Source organism: Oryctolagus cuniculus, chromosome 5 (genome assembly GCF_964237555.1).
Source record: "Oryctolagus cuniculus chromosome 5, mOryCun1.1, whole genome shotgun sequence".
Classification (NCBI taxonomy): Eukaryota; Metazoa; Chordata; class Mammalia; order Lagomorpha; family Leporidae; genus Oryctolagus; species Oryctolagus cuniculus.
This window is the reverse complement of record NC_091436.1, coordinates 153213219-153233941: the sequence shown is the minus strand read 5'-3', so window position 1 is coordinate 153233941 and position 20723 is coordinate 153213219. Positions and strand designations below refer to the sequence as shown.

The following is a 20723-nucleotide window of genomic DNA, read 5'->3' as shown; positions in this document are numbered from 1 at the left end:
TCCAGGGCGAAAAGGGAGCGGAAGCAGGTGGCACGGGGAAGAGTCACCTCCACAACATCCCATATACACACAGAACAGACAAGCTCAGTCACTACTGGGATTAGAAGTTGGCAGCACGAGGAGGGAAAGGAACAGGTGGGGAATAGAGGTGTTGAAAAATATAGCCACGTCCCCCCCCAAAAAAAAAAACCTGGGAGGCCTGGGGGAAGCTTAGTCTCTCTCAATCCAGGAGAAACAAGAGCAAGCGCGGTCTCGGGAGTCCAGACCTGTCAGGGATGGAGGGAGGAAAAAGGTCCAAGGGCAGGGGCGTGGGGGCTGCTAGGGAACTGGGCGGAGGAATTACCCTTCCGCTGCGGGGATGTTCCCAGCCCCTCAGTCTGGCAGACGGAGGCAGCCTGCAACCCCCAAGGGCAGGTCTGGAGCTGGAGGAGGATCAGCAAGGGTTGCCCTCCAGGGAGATGACAGCGCTGGCCCCCAGCTCCTCTGCCAGGGTGCAGCGGGCCTGGACCTGATGGTAGTTCGTGCTTGATTCCCATCAGCGTCTTCTTGGTGGCGGCCTGGGAACTGGCATAGATCATTTTGTTCTTAAGGGGTGCAGCACGCTCAGGGCCCCGGAAGATAAGCACCGGGGCTTCCTTCTTGCTCTCCTTGGTCTCGCAGGGGGTAGGGCAGTCCTTGTCTGGCCGCGTCTGGACGAAGGTGGCGTGGGGGTCGCCCACAGTCTGGCCTGCATCTCCCACCAGGATCCTCACGCCCTCCCGCAGGGTGGAGCTCCTCTGCCCTCACTGGTGCAGGACAGCTCGGCCTTTTTGCGTTTCTTCAGCTCCTCTGGCGGGGAGGACTTGTGCACCTTCATGTCATTGGGTATCTGTAATGATGACGTCAGAGACAGCCACACCAGAGGTCATGTAACGATGATGTCAGAGACAGCCACACCAGAGGTCATGTTTCCGAAGCAAAAGGGACCCGAGCGGCGGTGGCTGCTGCCTGGATCCTCCATGAACGCGGCCTCTCCCGGCCCCTTCTGCTTAGTCTCCAGTTTCAGAATACTGAGACTCATAGATTTGTTAGAAGGAGGTAAAATGGTTTAAGAAATGAAAATCCAGTTAAAACTTATCGTGACGAGAACCAAAGCCAAGGCAATGCGGACAGCTTGTCCAAATTAAGTGCACAGAAAGAGCTGGCTAGAGAAAAGCAAATCTCCAGTGAACAGGTCGGGGAGTGGCGAGGTTAGCACACGGTCATGATTAAGGCACTGAAAAGTTCGTGAGAGCTGAATTCAAGTCGACCTGGACGAAAGAGCACTCTGATTATTTAGGATTTGGGGGGACTTTTTTTTTTTTTTTTTTTTTTTTTTTTTTTTTTTTTCTGGCAGAAGACAGACTGGGAAAGCTACTTGCCTTCCAGGGAGATGCCCACCCTCCAATATCCTCTTCAAACATAACCGGAAATAACGATGAAAAGGAAAAGATTTCCCAGACAGTAGGGCCAGGGCCAGGGCTGACAGTGAACCGTGGAGACTTTCTTAGGGTGCAGCGTGTGCTCCCCACCTCCAGGTAGAACAAAAGCAGCGGTTACACAGGATCATTTCAGAATTTCCTGGGGCAAGTGACTTGTCTGTTTCCTGTCTGTGCACTTACCTCCTTACCTCTCCACGGCTGTATGTTTGGTGGTGTGAGTGGGGTTAGGGGAGGCTTGTCGTTTTACTTTATTGGTTTCCAGGACAGAAGGACCCAAATTCAGACTGATGCAAGTGTTATCAAGAGATCTTTCCCTTTAACCCTAGTGCTGGGCTTGGAGGGAACTCTTGGGTTTTCTTTCTTGGGATAGGGGAGGGAGTATGCATGGAATATGCTTTCTGAATTGAAAGGAGCGTGCACTGCAGAGTTATGAGCTGAAGTTCCAATTATGCTGGATTGTAATTTTCTTGATAGCCACCTCTGCCCTCCCCTTTGGATGGGTGGTACTTTCCCACCAGTTGGCATCAGGCGCACTCGTATTCATGACTTGCTTTGGCTGCTGGAAGTGTATACAGAAGTCAAATGAGGCACACCCACAGTAAGCTTTTAGAGCCACTTCATGATTCATCATTGTCTTTATTTTCTCTCTGTAGGGCAACACCCACATTCTCAATAGAATCTGCCCATCAAGCTGGTCCTGCGGGGGTGGGGGGTGAGGGTGCCATGAAATGAGAGTATATCCAATATCCAATCTCATTGGACATACATATGTGTGTGTGTGTATGTGTGTGTGTGTATGTATGTAGATATGTATGTACTGAGCAAGATATAAGCAGACCTTTAGTCTTGTACAGCATTGAGAGTTTCAGTTCATTTGTCACTACCAGATTAATATACCTATCCCCGCTCTTGGTTTTCCTCCTCATTCTTTTTTCTGATAGTCATCATATGCATATCTGGATCTCATATCCACCCGCAAAGCAAGAAAATGCTTATGTACCCAGAAATGTCTATCATAACCCCATTAGTTTCAAAGGAAGCTTGAAAACTGAGTTTTTAGCTTTTGGAGGCTTTTTTTAAAGAAAATATTTATTTAATTATTTGAAAGACAGAGCTATAGAGAAAGAGGGAGGGAGAGAGAGATCTTCCAGCTGCTGGTTCATTCCCCCAAATGGCCACAACAGCCAGAGCTGGGGCAGTCAGAAAGCCAGGAGCCAGGAGTTTCTTCCAGTCTCCCACATGGGAGCAGGTACTCAAGCACTCGGGCCATCTTCTGCTGCTTTCCCAGGCTTATTAGCTGGGAGCTGGATTGGAAGTGGAGCAACCAGGACTCAAATTGGCACCCATATAGGATGCCGGTGCTGCAGACAGTGGCTTTACCTGCTATGCCCACAACGTGGGCCATTTGGAGCCTTTGTAAAAGTAAATATGAATGAATGAAGAGGTGAGAATGTTAAAGCCGAGTTTGGCTCAGACTATCTTATCCTTGCAAACCAACCTGCTGTTGCTTGTCTGTGTGTGGTCCAGGCACCACGCTCACTGAAGTGTCGTTCTCACTGCAGGATCTTCACTGATTGATTTTCTGGTGGAGCAAGGAGAGCCATTATTTTACTTTTGCTATGGAAGCACTCTCCATCTGGTACCAGTTTCTGAACTAGTCAGAGTAAGGCAAACTATCAAATGCTAGCAAATAAACTACAAAATCTTAGTGCATCAAGAAAGGCACCACTGTCCAGTGCAGGTTGCTCAGGGGAGGCACAAAAAGTGACTTCAGATGTTGATGGGAAACAAATAGTGTCGAATATGTTGGTGTTAGTGGAGAAATCAGAGTAAGCCTGAAACGTCAAGTTGAAGTTTACTCAGGCGATCGAACGGTGGACTTAAACATGGAGACAACCAGGTTTAAGTTGCTGGTTCCACATTACTGAGTTTGGGTACAGGTTTTATACTTGTCTTACAGGGTAAGGACATGCTTGAACCAGGTTTAAGCAATGCAGATTCATGTGTGGTTATCAGTCACCCTGAAAAGCAATGATACTGCACTGCAGACAGGGAAGAACGCCTGGTTACGGGTGACAGACTTGATTACCGGCTGAGGCAGCACCTCGCATCCTCACACTCCTTCTCACCCATGGTGCGTTCCCTATCTGCAGGGACAGGCAAACCCGGGGTCATTCATCACTGTGTCCACAGTGGCTCTAAGACATAAAGCTCCCTCCTTCTCAGGGTACACTGGACACATCCTGGTCATAACTGAGATTTCCTTGGTCACCGCTGAGGTTCTCGGACAGTGCCTGTTGCATGGGAACCAGCAGCAGGTGTTGTCACAGCTGCAGCAGCACCTGGCTGACTTGGGCCTCTGCACTCACGAGTTAACTCCACACCAGGAAGAGTAAAATGGGCTCACAAACACAGAAGACCATCTTGTCCACAGTTCTTAATACCTGTAGAAGAGGGCCTGAAAACGAACAACTCTTGCTCAGTCTGCTCTCCGCCAGGTTTGTAGAGAGAGTTAATCAGTGAATTGCTATATGGAGAGCATCCTGAACGGGGTTGTCACCATATTAAATGGTACACGTCTGATATTATTGGTTTCTTTCTTTGCTATGGACAATGTAGCTATAAATATCTTTGCATATATGTCAGTGCACACACGTGTGCCAAAGCAACTTAGGGTGAAAATCCAAGACATTGACTCTCTGGGTCAAAAGTATCTGTTTTAAATGATAATAAATGCTTCTACAGAGGGCTGTAGCAATGTATGTGTCTATCAGTAATTTATCTCAGTGTTGGTTGTGTGTTACAAAACTCGGATTTCTGAAATCCAAACATGGAAACTAACATTACCACTTTCTCTTGCTACACATTAAGTTAAATATCTTTCTGTGAGTTATGAAATTTTCCAGTCCTGGTCTAAACATTTATCTTTCACTCTCACCCTTAATTTTGTAGTTTAGCTGCACACAGAGTTTGAGATTGGAAAGTGTTTTGCCTCAGCACTTCCAAGATATTATTCCCTTGTTACGGTTCCTACTGTTGTTGAACATCACATCATAAATATAAATTATGACACTAATTAAAGGAGAAAAGAATCATATGCATCTTAGCAGATGCTAAATGCATAGGCAGTAATATTTTATAGTTACTTAAATCAATGCCTGTTACTACCATGGATATAATATGTCAAATAAGGCTGAGTATTGCCCTTGAGAAATTCAAGTCCATTCTCCGCACTGTTTTCTGTCATTGCCTCAGACTATTACATAATGCATTTATAGAAGAGAGATGATGACAGAAAAGAGTGCAGCAGGACAACCATGTGGTGTCTGGGAGTGGCTGTGCCGTGCAGCCCGGCAATGGTGCAGAACTGCACGTGGGTCCCACAGGCAGGGCTCAGCGGCACTTGGTCCACCCTGGCAGAATGTCCCGTGACCCCCTGTGGAAGGTGGGAATAATGTCGTGTGAGAAACTGTCGTGCAGCCATTTGTCACCTGCCCCACATCTCAATGGAAATGACCTGCAGTACAGGAGGCCGCCAGGAGGCAGCTTCTCACCCATCATCTCTGCTTCCAGTGAGGCACCAGGACTTCTTTTTCTTTTTTTTCAAGATTTATTTATTTATTTAAAAGGCAGAGCTACAGAGAGGCAGAGGCAGAGAAAGAGAGAGAGAGAGAGAGGTCTTCCATCTGCTGGTTCACTCCCCAGTTGGCCACAATGGCTGGAGCTGTGCTGATCTGAAGCCAGGAACCAGGAGCTTCTGCCGGGTCTCCCACGTGGGTGCAAGGGCCCAAGGACTTGGGCCATCTTCCACTGCTTTCCCAGGCCATAGCAGAGAGCTGGATCAGAAGTGGAGCAGCTGGGACTTGAACCAGTACCCATATAGGATGCTGTCACTGCAGGCGGCGGTTTTACCTGCTACATCACAGCACAAGCCCCCTGCAACAGGACTTTCTACGACTATCTTTGGTACAGGTGTAGGCTATCAAATTGCTAGGGTATAGTTTAAAGTTGGCTCCTCCATGACAGACCGACCCAGTTCTTACGTCACTTGTCATTCCGTCCAGTTCTGTGTCCTTTTAAAGACCTAGAGAAACCGAGTGTTGCATCACATGTTTTTCTTGCTTTTGCTGTTTGAGTATAAACTCTGCTGTAGATTGAATATCTGTGTCGCCCAAATCTGTCTGTTGAAATCCTAACCCTCAATACTGGGAGATAGTTAGGCCATGAAAACCGAGCCCTCCTAAACTGGATGAGTGCTCCCACTGAAACACACGAGAGCTTTCTTTCTTTCTCTGCTCTCCACCTTGTGAGGATACAAGGAGACCTCCCTCTGCCCATGAAGCAGGCTTTACCCAGACAGGGATCTGCTAGCACATTGATCTTGGGTTTCCCAGTTTCCAGAACTGTGAGAAATAAATTTCCATTGTTTGAGCCGCTCAGCTTGTGGTAATTTGTGTTAGCAGTGTAAACAAAGACAAGCTGTCTAAATCCATTTGGACGGCAGTCTCCTTCTTGGCCAAACATGAAAATATGGCAGCCTAGCAGCTTCCTCCATCCTGTTGCTGGGGAACTAATTAACTGTGTGATTGCTTGCTGTGTAGCTTGAAAACTAACATGATATAAGTCAGCCAAGCAGCCCAATACAATATGCCAGTATGAAAATCAATAGCATTCCTAAATAGAAAATCAGTTGGAAAATATAATGGGAAAAAAAATCTTATTGTATTTACACTCATATAGATGAACAAACAAGTTACTTTAAGATAAATTCCATGAAAAAACATGTGTACAGCTCCACAAACATCATAAGAAGTATATAAAAACTTGAATACCTCAAGCTGGTTTTCTTTTTTTAAAAAAATATTTATTTTATTAAATAGCAAATGAGAAGTTTACACAATTTTCTTTTTTTTTTTTATTTTTTTTTATTTTTTTTTATTTTTGACAGGCAGAGTGGACAGTGAGAGAGAGACAGAGAGAGAAAGGTCTTCCTTTGCCGTTGGTTCACCCTCCAATGGCCGCCGCTGCAGCCGGCGCACCGTGCTGATCCGATGGCAGGAGCCAGGATCCAGGTGCTTTTCCTGGTCTCCCATGGGGTGCAGGGCCCAAGCACCTGGGCCATCCTCCACTGCACTCCCTGGCCATAGCAGAGAGCTGGCCTGGAAGAGGGGCAACCGGGACAGAATCCGGCGCCCCAACCGGGACTAGAACCCGGTGTGCCGGCGCCGCAAGGTGGAGGATTAGCCTATTGAGCCACGGCGCCGGCTACAATTTTCTATTATCACTATTAATCTGTAGATTCACTGAAATCCTGGGAGAAGTTTCTTCAGAACTTGGAAAACAATGTTACATAGTTCAATTGGGTACAAAGATGATTTCAAGACTTTGGAAGAGCAGTTACCATATCATGGCCAGAATTAGGTTAAAACTAAGACATAGGATAGCGACTTAGGCCAGAAAAAAATTAAATCCAGCAATTGTGTTAACCTCAGTAATTAAAGACATTAATTCAGGACTGGCACTGTGGTGTAGCAGGTAAAGCTGCTGCCTGCAGTGCTGGCATCCCATATGGGAGCCGATTTAAGTCCTGGCTGCTCCACTTCCAATCCAGCTCTCTGCTATGGCCTGGGAAAGCGGTAGAAGATGGCCCAAGTCCTTGGGCCCCTGCACCCACAGTGGGAGATCTGCAAGAAAACAACTGGCTCCTAGCTTATGATCAGCCCAGCTCTGGCCTTTGCTGCCATCTGGAGAGTGAACCAGCGGATGGAGGACTCCCTCTCTCTCTCTTAATCTCTCTCTCTCTCCCTGCCTCTGCTTCTCTGTAATTCTGCCTTTCAAATAAACAAATAAAATCTTAAAAAAAAAGACATTCATTCAGGTTGATCATTCCAAAAGCAATGACACTTTTACTAACTCATGTGGTGAACCTATTTATGGTTGCTGATTTCAAACATAGCATGGGACAATTCAATCTGTGATTGGATGAAAACTAAGGAAAGAATATATGGCAGCTGGTGCCGCGGCTCACTAGGCTAATCCTCCTCCTTGCGGCGCGGGCACACTGGGTTCTAGTCCCAGTCAGGGCGCCGGATTCTGTCCCAGTTGCCCCTCCTCCAGGCCAGCTCTCTGCTGTGGCCCGGGAGTGCAGTGGAAGATGGCCCAAGTGGTTGGGCCCTGCACCCCATGGGAGACCAGGATAAGTACCTGGCTCCTGCCATCAGATCAGTGTGGTGCGCCGGCTGCAGCGCACCGGCCACGGCAGCCATTGGAGGGTGAACCAACAGCAAAAGGAAGACCTTTCTCTCTGTCTCTCTCTCTCACTGTCTACTCTGCCTGTCAAAAAAAAAAATAAATAAATAAATAATAAAAAAATAAAAAATAAAAAAGAATATATGGCAATGATCTGTACAAAATAATGTCTGTTTGGATGTTACATTTGGCATGAACCATACAGAAAGCAGAAAGCAATCAGATAACCAAGTACCTCAGTGTGGCCTGTACAAGAGCACTTTGGAGAGATTCTCCCTGCAGCATCTATATTTTGTAGATTTCAGCTTCAACGACTTGGATGAGGTTGACATCCTTGACCTAAGCGCATGAGTAACAACTGTGGTTAGGTTTGGTTTATACATCTACTCACCCACAGTCAAATATTATTGGAAGCTGCCTTGTTGAGCTAACTTTGGCTAGAGCAAGGATTCTCCCCTGGGGAGGAAGAGTGATCCTGGAGTACTTGGCACAGGGGCTGAGACACCAGTGCCTCCAGAACTGGTCAAAAACCTCAGCAAACTGGAAAAAAATTCTACAATTCTAGTATGCTTACCATATTAGGAAATAAGACACCGTAAGAGGCTGAGAATATTATGATGATGGTATTAAACCATGAAAAAAAGCTTCAAACAGCATGAAATGAAACTAAAAACTCTAATCAAGAAGTGAATTGCTAGAGGCTTCACTCTCCTGTCCAAAGTCAGGCTTTTGGGATCACAAAGTTCATTAATCTTCATGTAAATAGTAAGTCACATTTAAGGTATGGAAATACAGACTTCTTTCCAGTGCCAGCAACAAAAATCAACAGGCAAGTACAATTCAGTATTCTCAAAGATAGAGTGTAAAAGTTAACAGAAAACTTACAACTCCCCAAATTACAATAATATTAGTATAAATAATTAAAATAAGTGAACATTTGCTTGTATACTTAAAACAAGTACCACACACATAAGGAAGAAAGTTTTTCAGAAATGACAATTATCTTCAGAATTTAAAACTTTAAATTTAGTTTAAAAAGAAGGAAAGAAGAAAGAAAGAGAGGGAAACTGTCTCAAGAGATAAAAGGGAATTTGGCACAGCTTAAATTCAAAGTAGTCCCAAAATACAAAAGGAAGGAAAACAGAAGAGAAATTTTAAGGAAAATTGAAGTTGGGGGGCCAGTGCTGTGGTATAGCAGGTAAAGCCATCACCTGCAGTGCCGACATCCCATATGGGCACCGGTTCAAGTCCCGGCTGCTCCACTCTGATCCAGCTCTCTGTTACAGCCTGAAAAAGCAGTAGAAAATGACCCAAATCCTTGAGCCCCTAAACACTCATGGGAGACCCAGAAGAAGCTCCTGGCTCCTGGCTTCAGACCAGCACAGCTCCAGCCATTGTGGACATCTGGGGAGTGAATCAGAGGGTGAAAGACTTTCTCTCTCTCTCTCTCTCTCTCTCTCTCTCTCTCTCTCTCCCCCTATCCCCTCTCCATCCCCCACTGCTCTGTAACTCTGCCTTTCCAATAAAATAAATAAATCTTTTAAAAAAAAGAAAATTGAAATCTGTTTTAGTGTTTGCCTAACAAATGGAATAGTCTGAAAGATGAAAGAATGGAAATAGCAATGAGATTCCCTGGGTAGTTGAATGTCCAACTTAATTACAGGGTCTTAACCCATCTGTAGAATGGGCATTAATGGTTCCTGCCATACATGTGTGCTGTGAGAAGCACAAGTGTTACTCAATGGAGAGCACTCATACAGTGCCCAGCACACATTTAGTGCAGAATTTGCCTCATCAAAAGTAGACCCTAGCAAGGGGTTGCAGCAGAAGAGACAAATTAGAAAGACAATCTTTATCTGGATATACACCTCATCTAGTTCTATGGAAAACTATTTTGGAATATTGGTTAAAATTGCAGTAGGTCTATGGGCTAGTTTGGAGGATTTGTTCAATGCCCCTGCTCATGAAAATGTTATATCTATTTACTTCTATTTTAATATCTTCTATAATGAAGTTTTACTATTTTCTGCATAACAACCTTTTGTATTTCTTGTTATATATATTCCTAAAGTTTTATATCTTTTGTTTTTGCTGTTTCATTCTTTTGTTGCTGTTGTTAATTGTATCTTCTCTTTTTACAATTTTTTTCTTGAGATGGCAATTAAACATGCAATTGACCTTTGAATCTAATTTTAACAAAAGTCAAACTTGTAAACCCTTTTATTGTGTGTAGAATTTTTGCTTTCATATGAGTTTATAGACAATACCACCCATCAATAATTATAGTTTTAATTGGTTTCCAATCATTTCACATTTCTTTCTTTTGTTATGATGTCAATTAGACCTTCTGATATGATGGTGAAGAAATGCAGTATCTGATTTCAACAAGAAAGTTGCACCTTTGGGCAAAGCATTTGTTTTAGGTTTTTACTGAAGCTCTTTAATTAAATAAATGAATTTTGTTCTCCTCTCAGTTCTCAGAAAATTTTGTTGAAATTAATTTAGTAACCTATTCTTTTTTACTAAAGATTTATTTTATTTGTTTGAAAGGCAGAGTTACTGAGAGGCAGAGGGAGGGAGAGAGAGAGGTAGAGAGAGAAAGGTCTTCCATCTGCTGGTTCACTACCCAGTTGGCCACAATGGCTGGAGCTGTGCCAATTTGAAGCCAGGAGCTTCTTCCGGATCTCCCATGAGGGTGCAGGGGCTCAAGCACTTGGATCATCTTCCATTGCTTTCCCAGGGCATAGCAGAGAGCTGGATCAGAAGAGCAGTAGTAGAGACTAGAACCAGCACCCATATGGGATGCCAGCACTGCACAGTGCTACATATTATATTTGTGACACTTGTTCTTTTTTCTTTTCCATGGCCATTGTCCCCAGTGGTATAATTCATAGTTTTAGCTGGACATTCCCAGTAGTATAATTTCTGGATAAGCAACATTGAAACTGAGAAGTAGACTGGGAGACAGCCATGTCCAAGGGAAAGCCAAGGAATGTTGCAGTATGGCGATCTAGGGCAGGGCTGAACATAGTTGAATGTGTTGTGTAGACACTAGAGACACAGTGTTTCTCTCGCCTGATAGAAAAATAAGACATGGTCAGAGCACAAAACCAGATGGTACTAGATTCATGAACAGATTGCTTCCACTTGCCAAACAGAGACGGGAGGCAAGAGCTGTACTTGAACTTGAAGGAAAAAGCACTGACCAGCACCCTAGCGAGGACCTAAAGTTCTGAGCAGACATGACAGGGCCACAGGGGTCATGGTGTGGAGTGAGTGTGAAAAGCCAGCCACACTCCAGAATGGCCGCTGCCTTCTGTTTCAAGACTCAGACTCGCTCTGTGAGACTTAGCTGCTCTTGAATGACCGAATCCCTGCTGGATGTGGTGAGGTGTGTGGGAGGGAGTGAGGGGAGAGGTGCTTGCCCGGCCAGGCCCACCGCGGCCTTCTATGATCACCATAGCACATGCAGTGGGGGCCTCTGGGGCATCACCCAGAACCAGAGTCACAACCTGCTGAGCTGCCTCGCTGATCACGAACAGTCGCTCACGGTCTCGGGCAGACAGCTCCGAGGATACCGGCTACATCAAAGAAGAAATTCCATCCTTTCCTACGATTATCATGACTGAAACAAGGCAGTTAAAAAGTCAATTTTATCAAAATGTATAAATATATAAAATGTTTAAAGGCATACATGAAGATCTAAGACAAAAGATATTTCCGCCTTTATTGGTGCTTAAAAACTAATCATAAAGATAAAGCAAAGCTGGAGTTTGTCTACACAGAGGCAATTGAGTCTATTCTTACCAAATCAAACCAACTAGAATGCAAGAGCAAACAACTCATGAACGTTTTAAAATGAAGTTAAACATTATATTGCGAAACCAGATCACAGTTTTTGACTCGGACAATTCAGGGTCAGAAATATTTCTTGCAGTATTTGACTTCAGAAGCTGTTGATTATTTATCCCAGGTCCAGAGTCCTTCCAAAATGACTCAGGGAAAAATCCTTTACACAAGAAGGAACACGGTACATCTCATCTACCCCCATAGTGGACTTCGACTTTCCATACTTATATTGCTCAAGTGCAGTTAGAATAAAACTATCTTTCTGTCGCTCCCCCTCTTCGCGGAGGAACGACACAAGACCCTGCGCTGTTCTTTTGTCTGCTCGGCCCTTCCCGGGTTTGCTGCTGGTTCTTCCCGGGTTGGCTACCGACCCTTCCACCTCCGTGGAAGGGCGGTTCCCCCTGCCACTTTCCCCACTTCCGCAGGGGAGCGGCACACCGCCGGCCGGCTCTCTCGGGGGCTGCACAGGTGTTCCTTCAGATAGATGTTCCTGGTGCATGTTGTCTCTCTCCTCCTTTATAGTCCTCTTCCACCAATCCCAACTCTGCTACCCACACGCCGAGTACGCTGCTCTCCTCCAATCAGGAGCAGGTCCTACAGTTTATTGGTTGAACTGGAGGCAGCTGTGTAGAAGCTGTTACTCCCTTCTCAGCGCCATATTGTGGGAGAGCAGATACATAGAATAAGTCTTAATTCCAGTAACTTAGTCTAGTCCGAGTTGCTCCCCACATCTTTCTTTTCTTTTGTCTTCCAAAGAAAGTAATACAACTTACCTGAAAGGTTGTGAAAACAACATAAAAGAAGCATTCAGCAAACTGTAGTTCCAATTCTCTATGTTTGGGGTCTTCCTTCTAGAATTCCCAATCTCAGTAGTAGGTTCCCCATCCCCAGCAATGGTGCTGGGAAGTGGTTTACTCTCTCACATCACAGCTCAAACAGCAATAAGAAGCCGAACTAAACATCTCAGGGCCCTAAACTAAAATGTTAAGAGCAGGAGTTGAAGCCGGGAGAGCTCAGAAGTCCTATGGCTGGAAACTGATTCTTGCTTATGGTGAGGGTCTGGGTTAGACGTCCAGAGTATTCAGGGAGCTGGAGACAAATGATCTACAAAAAGCAGGGAGTCCGAAGGCATCATCTCGCCCAATGGACAAGGACAAGCAGAGCTGCACACAAGCTTGGAGAGCAGTGGACATGCTCCTAAGAGAAAGTGAGAGAGCTCGACCCCCACGCGGGCTTCCCAACTCACGTCACTTACTTTCCAAGGTGAGTCATAGAATGGTCCATATTACATGATTGTGTGTGTACATTTAGAAAGAGTACAAAAGCATTATTTTATATCATTTGTGAACACATCTACCAGTGCTAAAAATTGAAAAATGTGGAGAAATCAGACAAAATGTGTGGGCAGGTTTTTTGTTTGTTTGTTTGTTTGTTTTTAATTTGGTTTGGTGAGGGGAAAAGGAGGAGACCAGGGAAAAGGGAAAGCAATAAATTAAATGAAGTGCATGTTTACTTGTAATATACTATTGCATATAATCACAAGATGAAAACATTGACAAAATTTCAAAGGAGAAGAAACTAAAACAACAAAGAAGACACAAGCCCCCAAACTAAGCATTTTTGTTGAATTATAATCTCTCTCTTTTTTATTACCTCCTCAAAACAGAATAAAGACATTAAAGATCCACAGAGCAAAGTAAAACAACGACGTGCAGATGTCTGGAGGAGAGGATGCCCCTGTGTCTCTGAGGAGAGATCCACAAGGGGCGAGGGGACGAGTGGAGAAGCTGACATTAACAGGAGAAACTGCAGAGAGGATGAGGACTCCAAGAGGAAGGCAAGCATTTCTTTTTTGTTTGACAATATTTTTTAAAAAACTGATTAAATTGGCAAATAAAAAAGCTGTCTGCACTTTAATGTTTATTGCAGCTCAATTCACAATAGCTAAGACCTGGAATCAACCCAAATGCCCATCAACAGTAGACTGGATAAAGAAATTATGGGACATGTACTCCATAGAATACTATACAGCAGTCAAAAACAATGAAATCTGGTCATTTGCAACAAAATGGAGGAATCTGGAAAACATCATGCTGAGTGAACTAAACCAATCCCAAAGGGACAAATATCATATGTTCTCCCTGATCAGTGACAACTAACCGAGCACCAAAAAGGAAACCTGTGGAAGTGAAATGGACACTATGAGAAACAGTGACTTGATCAGCATAGCCCTGACTGTTAATGAACAACTTAATACTTTATCCCTTTTAGTTCTTTTTTTTTTTATTATTCTACTTAATACTATAGGTTGAACTCTGTAATTAACACACAATTATTCTTAGGTGTTTAAATTTAACTGAAAAGTGATCCCTGTTAAATATAAGAGTGGGAATAAGAGAGGGAGGAGATGTACAATTTGGGACATGCTCAATCGGACTTGCCCCAAATGGTAGAGTTAGAAACATACCAGGGGATTCCAATTCAATACCATCCAGGTGGTATGTACCAATGACATCTCACTAGTCAAAGTGATCAATTTCAGTTCACAATTGATCATGATAGGATTAAGAGTCAAAGGGATCACATAAACAAGACTAGTGTCTGCTAATACTAACTGATAGAATAAAAAAGGGAGAGAACAATCCAACCTGGGAAGCAGGATACACAGAGCAGACTCCTAGAATGGCAGATGTCCTAAACAGCATTCCAGCCTCAGAATCAGACCTTAAGGCACTGGGATCTGGCTGAAGAGCCCATGAGAGTATTTCAGGCATGGAAAGCCAAGACACTCTGGAAAAAAAAAAAAAAAAAAAACAACCCTAAATGAAAGATCTCTGTGAGTGAGATCCCAGTGGAAAGAACGGGCCATCAAAGAAGGAGGTACCTTTCTCTGAAGGGAGGAGAGAACTTCCACTTTGACTATGACCTTGTCTAAATAAGATCAGTGAACTCAAAAGGCTTCCATAGCCTTGGCAACTCATGACAAGAACCTAGGGAGATTACTGATGCCGTAAACAAGAGTGTCAAATTGTCAAGTCAACAACAGGAGTCACTGTGCACTTACTCCTCATGTAGGATCTCTATCCTTAATGTGTTGTCCAATGTGAAGTAATGCTATAACTAGTACTGAAACAGTACTTTACTCTTTGTGTTTCTGTGTGGGTGCAAACAGTTGAAATCTTTACTTAATATATACTAAATTGATCTTCTGTATATAAAGATAATTGAAAATGAAACTTGATGTGAATGGAATGGCAGAGGGAGCAGGAGATGGGAGGGGTGCGGGTGGGAGGGAAGTTATGGGGGGGAGAAGCCACTGTAATCCATAAGCTGTACTTTGGAAATTTATATTTGTTAAATAAAAGTTAAAAAAAGCAAAAAAACTGATTATTCTAATTGTACATATTTAGGGGCTAGAATGTGATGATTTGATGCATGTATTCAGTGCGTGATAATCAAATCAGGTTAGTTAGCATTTCCATCTCTTTAAAGTTAAAAAAATTTTGGTTAACAATAATTATGGGATACATTGTGACATTTTGCTAAATGTATCAATATGTACTGAACAACTCAGGGCAATTGATGTCTCTCTCTGTCATTACTGTATCTTTGGGGTCTTCAAGCTCCTCTCTTTGATTTGTTCACAAAATATACAATCCACTGCTGTGAACTAGGGTCACCTACCGTGCTGCAGGACACTAGAATTTGTTGTCTCTCTGTTTTCATATCTGATCTGCACCTGCCCTGTATTCCCCTAACCCCAACCCTTCCCAGACCCTAGTAAGCATTATTCCATGCTCGGATCAACTTTTTACTCATTCTAGGTTCCACCTATGAGAGAAAACATGGTATTTTCCTTTCTGAATCTGACTTCTTTCACTTAACTGATTTTCTCTAGTTTCATCCATTTTACACCAATGATAAGATATCTTTCTTTTGGGGGATGAATAATACTCTGCTGTGTACATATGCTGTGTTTTTTGTTTGTTTTGTTTTTACCTAGAAACCTTTTAAGGTATACAAACTGCATGCATTTCATATATACAAATTTAGGGACATAGTGATTCTTCCCACTCTACGCTCCCTCCCACCTGCACTCCAACCCTTCTTCCTCCTCCCTCTCCTATTCTCATTCTTTTTTACAAAGATCTATTTTCAATTAACTTTATACACATAAGATTAAGCCTACACTAAGTAAAGAGCTCAAAAAATAGTATGAAATTAAAAAAACACCATTCCTCAACAGTCAAGACAACGTCTGTTCAAAATCATTGCCATCTTGAAGTATAAATTTCCCTTCTTTGGATAACCTTTTAGGTACTCTATTAGTTACCACAGATCAGAGAGAGGATATGTATACCATTTTCTAAACCATTCATCTACCCAATGATAGACATGTAGTTTGAGTTCATATCTTTGCTTTTGTGAATAGTTATGTAATACATTTGGGAATACAGGCATCTCTTTGATGTACTGATTTCATTTCCTTTGGAAATGCATCCAGAAATAGGATAGTTGGATTGTATCATATAGTTTTTAGTTTTTTTAAGGATTCCTGAATTGTTCTCTATATCAGCTTTAGTAATTTACATTTCCACCATCAATGCATGAGGGTTCTGTTTTGTCCACATCCTTGCCCACATTTATTTATTTATTTATTATAATAGCCATTCTGACTGGGGTGAGATGATGTCTCCTTGTTTTGATTGCGTTTTCCTGATGGCTCATAATGCTGAGTATTTTTTATAAATTCATTTGCCATATAAATTACTTCCTTTGAGAAGGGTTTATTCATATTACTTTCCCCTCTTTTAATTGGGTTACTCAGTTTCTTGAGTTTATTTGGTTATTGAGTTTCATTTGGTCATGCGGTTTCCTGATGTTATTTAGTTGTTGAGTACTTTGAGTTCCTTTCAGAGTGTGGATATTAATTTTTGTCAGACACATTGCTTGCAAGCGTCTCTCCCTTCTGTGGTTGTCGCTGCAGTCTGTTGACTGCTTCCTTTGCTGCACAGAAGCTTCTTCGTTGGATATAATCCCAGTGGTCTAGTTTTGATTTTGTTGCCTACACTTTTTGGCTATACTATATTAACCCAAAAAATCATGGGGAAGGCATGCATTTCTGAAAACATTCTTACAGCCTGACTGGCAAAAAGCCCCTCTCTTTCAACTTCTATTTGAGGGATCTCATTAATGATTAGCAGCTCAAGCCCTGGGGTGGCGAAGAACCCTCAGCGGGCAGGAAGGTGAAGGGGGTAAGCACGGAGGAAATGCAGCCTAACCTGGAAGCCCTCCCTGAGTCAGTAATGAGTCATCTTAGTGGTTTTTTTTTTTTTTTTTTTAAAGATTCATTTATTTCTTTGAAAGGCAGAGTTACAGAGAGGCAGAGAGAGAGAAAGAGAGAGAGAGAGGTATTCCATCCTCTGGTTCACTCCCCAGATGGCTGCAATGACCAGGGCTGGGCCAGGCTGAAACCAGAAGCTTCTTTACAGGGCAGGGGGGAGGGCGAGGGGGGGCTCCAACAAAAGGAAACAAAGTTGCTAAGCCTTCCCTCGACAAGGCCTTTAAGCCTTTGCTCGAGTTTGCCGCACTTCCACATCTCAATGACTCAGCGTTTCCAACAATCTAAGATGGCCCCTGGGGGAGGTACCTAACCTGAGAGGAGACTTCTGTATTCGTGGACAGTTTGTGTCCTCGGCTGTGATAGGCTCTTGAGGGCGTGCCCGGCTCATGTCCTGCCTTACCTTTCAGCTGGTTGGTTCAGTTCCCTTGTGCCCTGGACAGCCCCCTTTCTGTGTTTATAAAAGCTCTTCCCCTCCCAATAAAGTCGAGAACCTGGCTGTGCCCTGGGCATTGACTGATCTCCTGGCTCTGGTGTGGTTCCTTTGCCGCTGACACTCATCATCCCGCTCGGCCCCTGAGCTCCCCAGGCTGGCCCTGAGGAGCTCTATTGGACCTGCTGCCCCATGACGAGCAGCACTTCTTCCAGGTTTCCCGCGTGGGTGCAAGATCCCAGCACCCAGGCCATCCCCCACTGCTTTCCCAGGCCATAGTAAAGAGCTAGATCAGAAGTGGAGCAGCAGGGACTCGAACCAGTGTCCATATGGGATACCGGCACTGCAGGCAGCAGTTTTACTGGTTACACCATAGTGCCAGTCCCTATGTTAGTGTTACTGGGAATGACTCTCAGGAGCCTTTCTGTGTAACAGTTGTCACTTAAATGTACGCCCTCAACCCCAAGTTTTTTTCATATTGATAAAAATTTGGGAGAATATGCAAAAACTCTTATTAACAAAGCTGACAAAAAAGAGGGGGAGATAGGAGGTTGAAGCTCTTCTGCCTGTTCATCTATAGACTTTGAAGCTGGCTAATGGAGATGGAAGATGTTTCCAAGAAACAGGCACCCAGTGAGAGGTTCAAAAAAAGAATTTGGGGCCAGCACCACGGCTCACTTGGTTAATCTTCAGCCTGCGGTGCCGGCATCCCATATGGGCAACCGGGTTCTAGTCCCAGCTGCTCCTCTTCCAGTCCAGCCCTCTGCTATGGCCTAGGAGGGCAGTGGAGGATGGCCCAAATGCTTGGGTCCCTGCACCCACGTGGGAGACCAGGAAGAAGCTCCTGGCTCCTGGCTTCGGATTGGCACAGTGCCGGCCATGGCGGCCATTTGGGGAGTGAACCAACGGAAGGAAGACCTTTCTCTCTGTCTCTCTCTCTCTCTCACTGTCTATAACTCTACCTGTCAAAAAATATATAAAAATAAAAATAAATGAAAAAAGAATTTGGGTATGAAAATGGCTTGTGAGCAAATATCAGCTCTTTCATTTACCAGCTGGGTGGGTTTCATGTAATCCGCCAGGCACGGTCATCTATCACAGTGGCTGTAATAATTTGTTATACCAACAGCTGGAGTAGTTGAGAGGAACATTCTGTAATCAAAGGACCAGCAACTGTATCTCCATCTCTTACATGAAGATTCACTGCCTCACCCTGCTTCGCCCAGGAAGACTGCACAGAACTTGTCTCTTGGAAAGATCTGCTACAGGGCAGGGATAGAGGAGGCTAAGTTTGAATAAACTCTGTGATTCCTGAGATCTTCTTATCCAGAACCTGGGGACACTGGAATCAATCAGACGGCCACTCTGTGAAACAATGCACAGGACAACCGCCATCGCAGTGCGGGGTGATAGGTACAAAGGAAGAGGGACACACAGGGTAAGATTGGAGACCAGATGAGGGGCACAGGGGAGAACACCTTCACCAAGTAACTCCCAGGCTACGTGGTAATGGGGAGTCCTATGATAAGATTGCCCATCCTACAGCACCGCTTGTGCAAAAGCATTAAAAAAATAAATAAATAAGATATATTCTGAAAGAAACCACATACCTGTAGGGGAAGTAGGTATGGCCAAAGTATGAAGATCTTCTTTTCTATGTTTGAGAGTCTGAAGTTCACTCCACTAGCAATAACGTAGAGATCATAGCAATAGTTTTCTCTCTAGATGGGACACTCTGGCCTAATTCCAGAAGCGTAGTTAAATGAACATCTTTGCTGTGGTCTACACAGTAACAGTGAGGACTGAACTAGGGCAGAGAGAGCTGGGATGGGGGAAAGAGACCTGTGAAACATTTATGAGCTAGAACTGGAAGGTCATGGCATTTGCTTAGATGGGTGCAGGAGAGGAAAGAAAGAGGCTAAGGGTCTCCAGTGTGAGAGACAGGATGCAGAGGGGTTTGAACACCCAAGCCAGGGAATGCAAGAGGACAAGCCCTTTTCGGGAGGAAAATAAGGAGCTGACTGTGGGGCTAGTGGGGTAAAGTGGGCATGCATATTAGCTTCCTGCGGCTGCCTTAACCCAAACGCCAGTCATTTATTGTCTTAAACTTCTAAGAGTCCAAAACCAAGGCGTTTGCAGGGTTGGCTCCTTCCAAAGGCTGTGAGGAGGGCTCTGTTCTATGCTTCTGACAGCGTCAAGTATGCCTGGCTTGTGGGCAGCCTGCTCCCTGAGTCGTCATATCATCTCCTCCTATACGTTTCTTTCTCTGTAACCCTAATTTTTTCTTTTTGTAAGAACATTAGTCCTATTTTAATAGGGCCACTCTAAGGGCTTCATATTAATCTAATTATCTGCAAAGACCTTACTTCCACATGAAGCTAAAATCACAGATATTGGAGATAAGGAATTTGACATCTCTCAGGGGGACACAACTCAACCCATAACAGCATGCTCAACAAGGGGCTAGATTATGAAACTGAAAGAAACTGGGCTAGAGACACGACACAGGAGAAAAATAGAAATGTTCAATGTGCAAGATCTGAGTGTGGGGCAAACTGCTCAAGAAGAGTCTGTGGATGGAAAAGCACCAAGCCAAGGCAGAATGTCAACAATTAAGGGGTGGGCAGGACAAGAAAGGTCTACCCATAACAGGCATGTAAGTGCTAAAAGCAGTAGGAGAGCACAGCTCTCATAGAAACTCGCAGGCATGGCCTTTTAAGAAAGATCAATGGTCATCAATAATAAAGTGGAGTGAAGAAGCTGAGTTAGATGAGGCCAGGAAGGGAAACCACCTTGTGATTAGGACTTTACTGGTGGTTTCTTCACAGCACATTTAGCAGACGAAAGGATGAGCTCAGCAATGTGCTGTCCGTGGGTGAGTGCTGCGAATGCATCCCCAGGGCTCTTGCGTTGGATACTTATCCCCCAAACCCGGATGTTAATGGTATCTGACATGGAGCTTTGGTGTGGTTATCATGATTAGGCGAGGTAATGAGAATGGGGTCCGGAGCTAGCATACTTGCTCTGTCTCCACAACTGATGGTTCTGCCATGTTGTGATTCAACAGTAGGGCCCACATCAGATTCTGGCCCCATGCACTTGGACTTCCCAGCTTCTAGAGCTGTGAGCTAAATAAACCTCTATCAACTACCTGCTCTTAGTTATTTTGTTCTAGCAACTGTAAATGGACTAAGGCAATGAAAGAATGGAAATGAGAGAGCATAGAAAACAGAAGAAATAGTCTCACAAGTTTAGTTGAGAAAGGGAAATAAAAATAGAACACAAGGTGTTGCAAGGTAAGGAAGAGTGACCCAAGGCAGAGGGCAGGCTCTGGGAGAGGAAACAGCAAAAGTGAGTTACAGGAGAGGGGGACAGAGATGGATCAAGGGTT

General features: G+C 44.1%; 1 pseudogene; it reads right to left on the bottom strand.

Moving 5' to 3' along the window:
* Positions 1-379: 379 nt before the first annotated feature.
* Positions 380-18727, bottom strand: LOC100349588 (cofilin-1 pseudogene; annotated as a pseudogene).
* Between the last annotated feature and the right edge of the window lie 1996 nt (positions 18728-20723).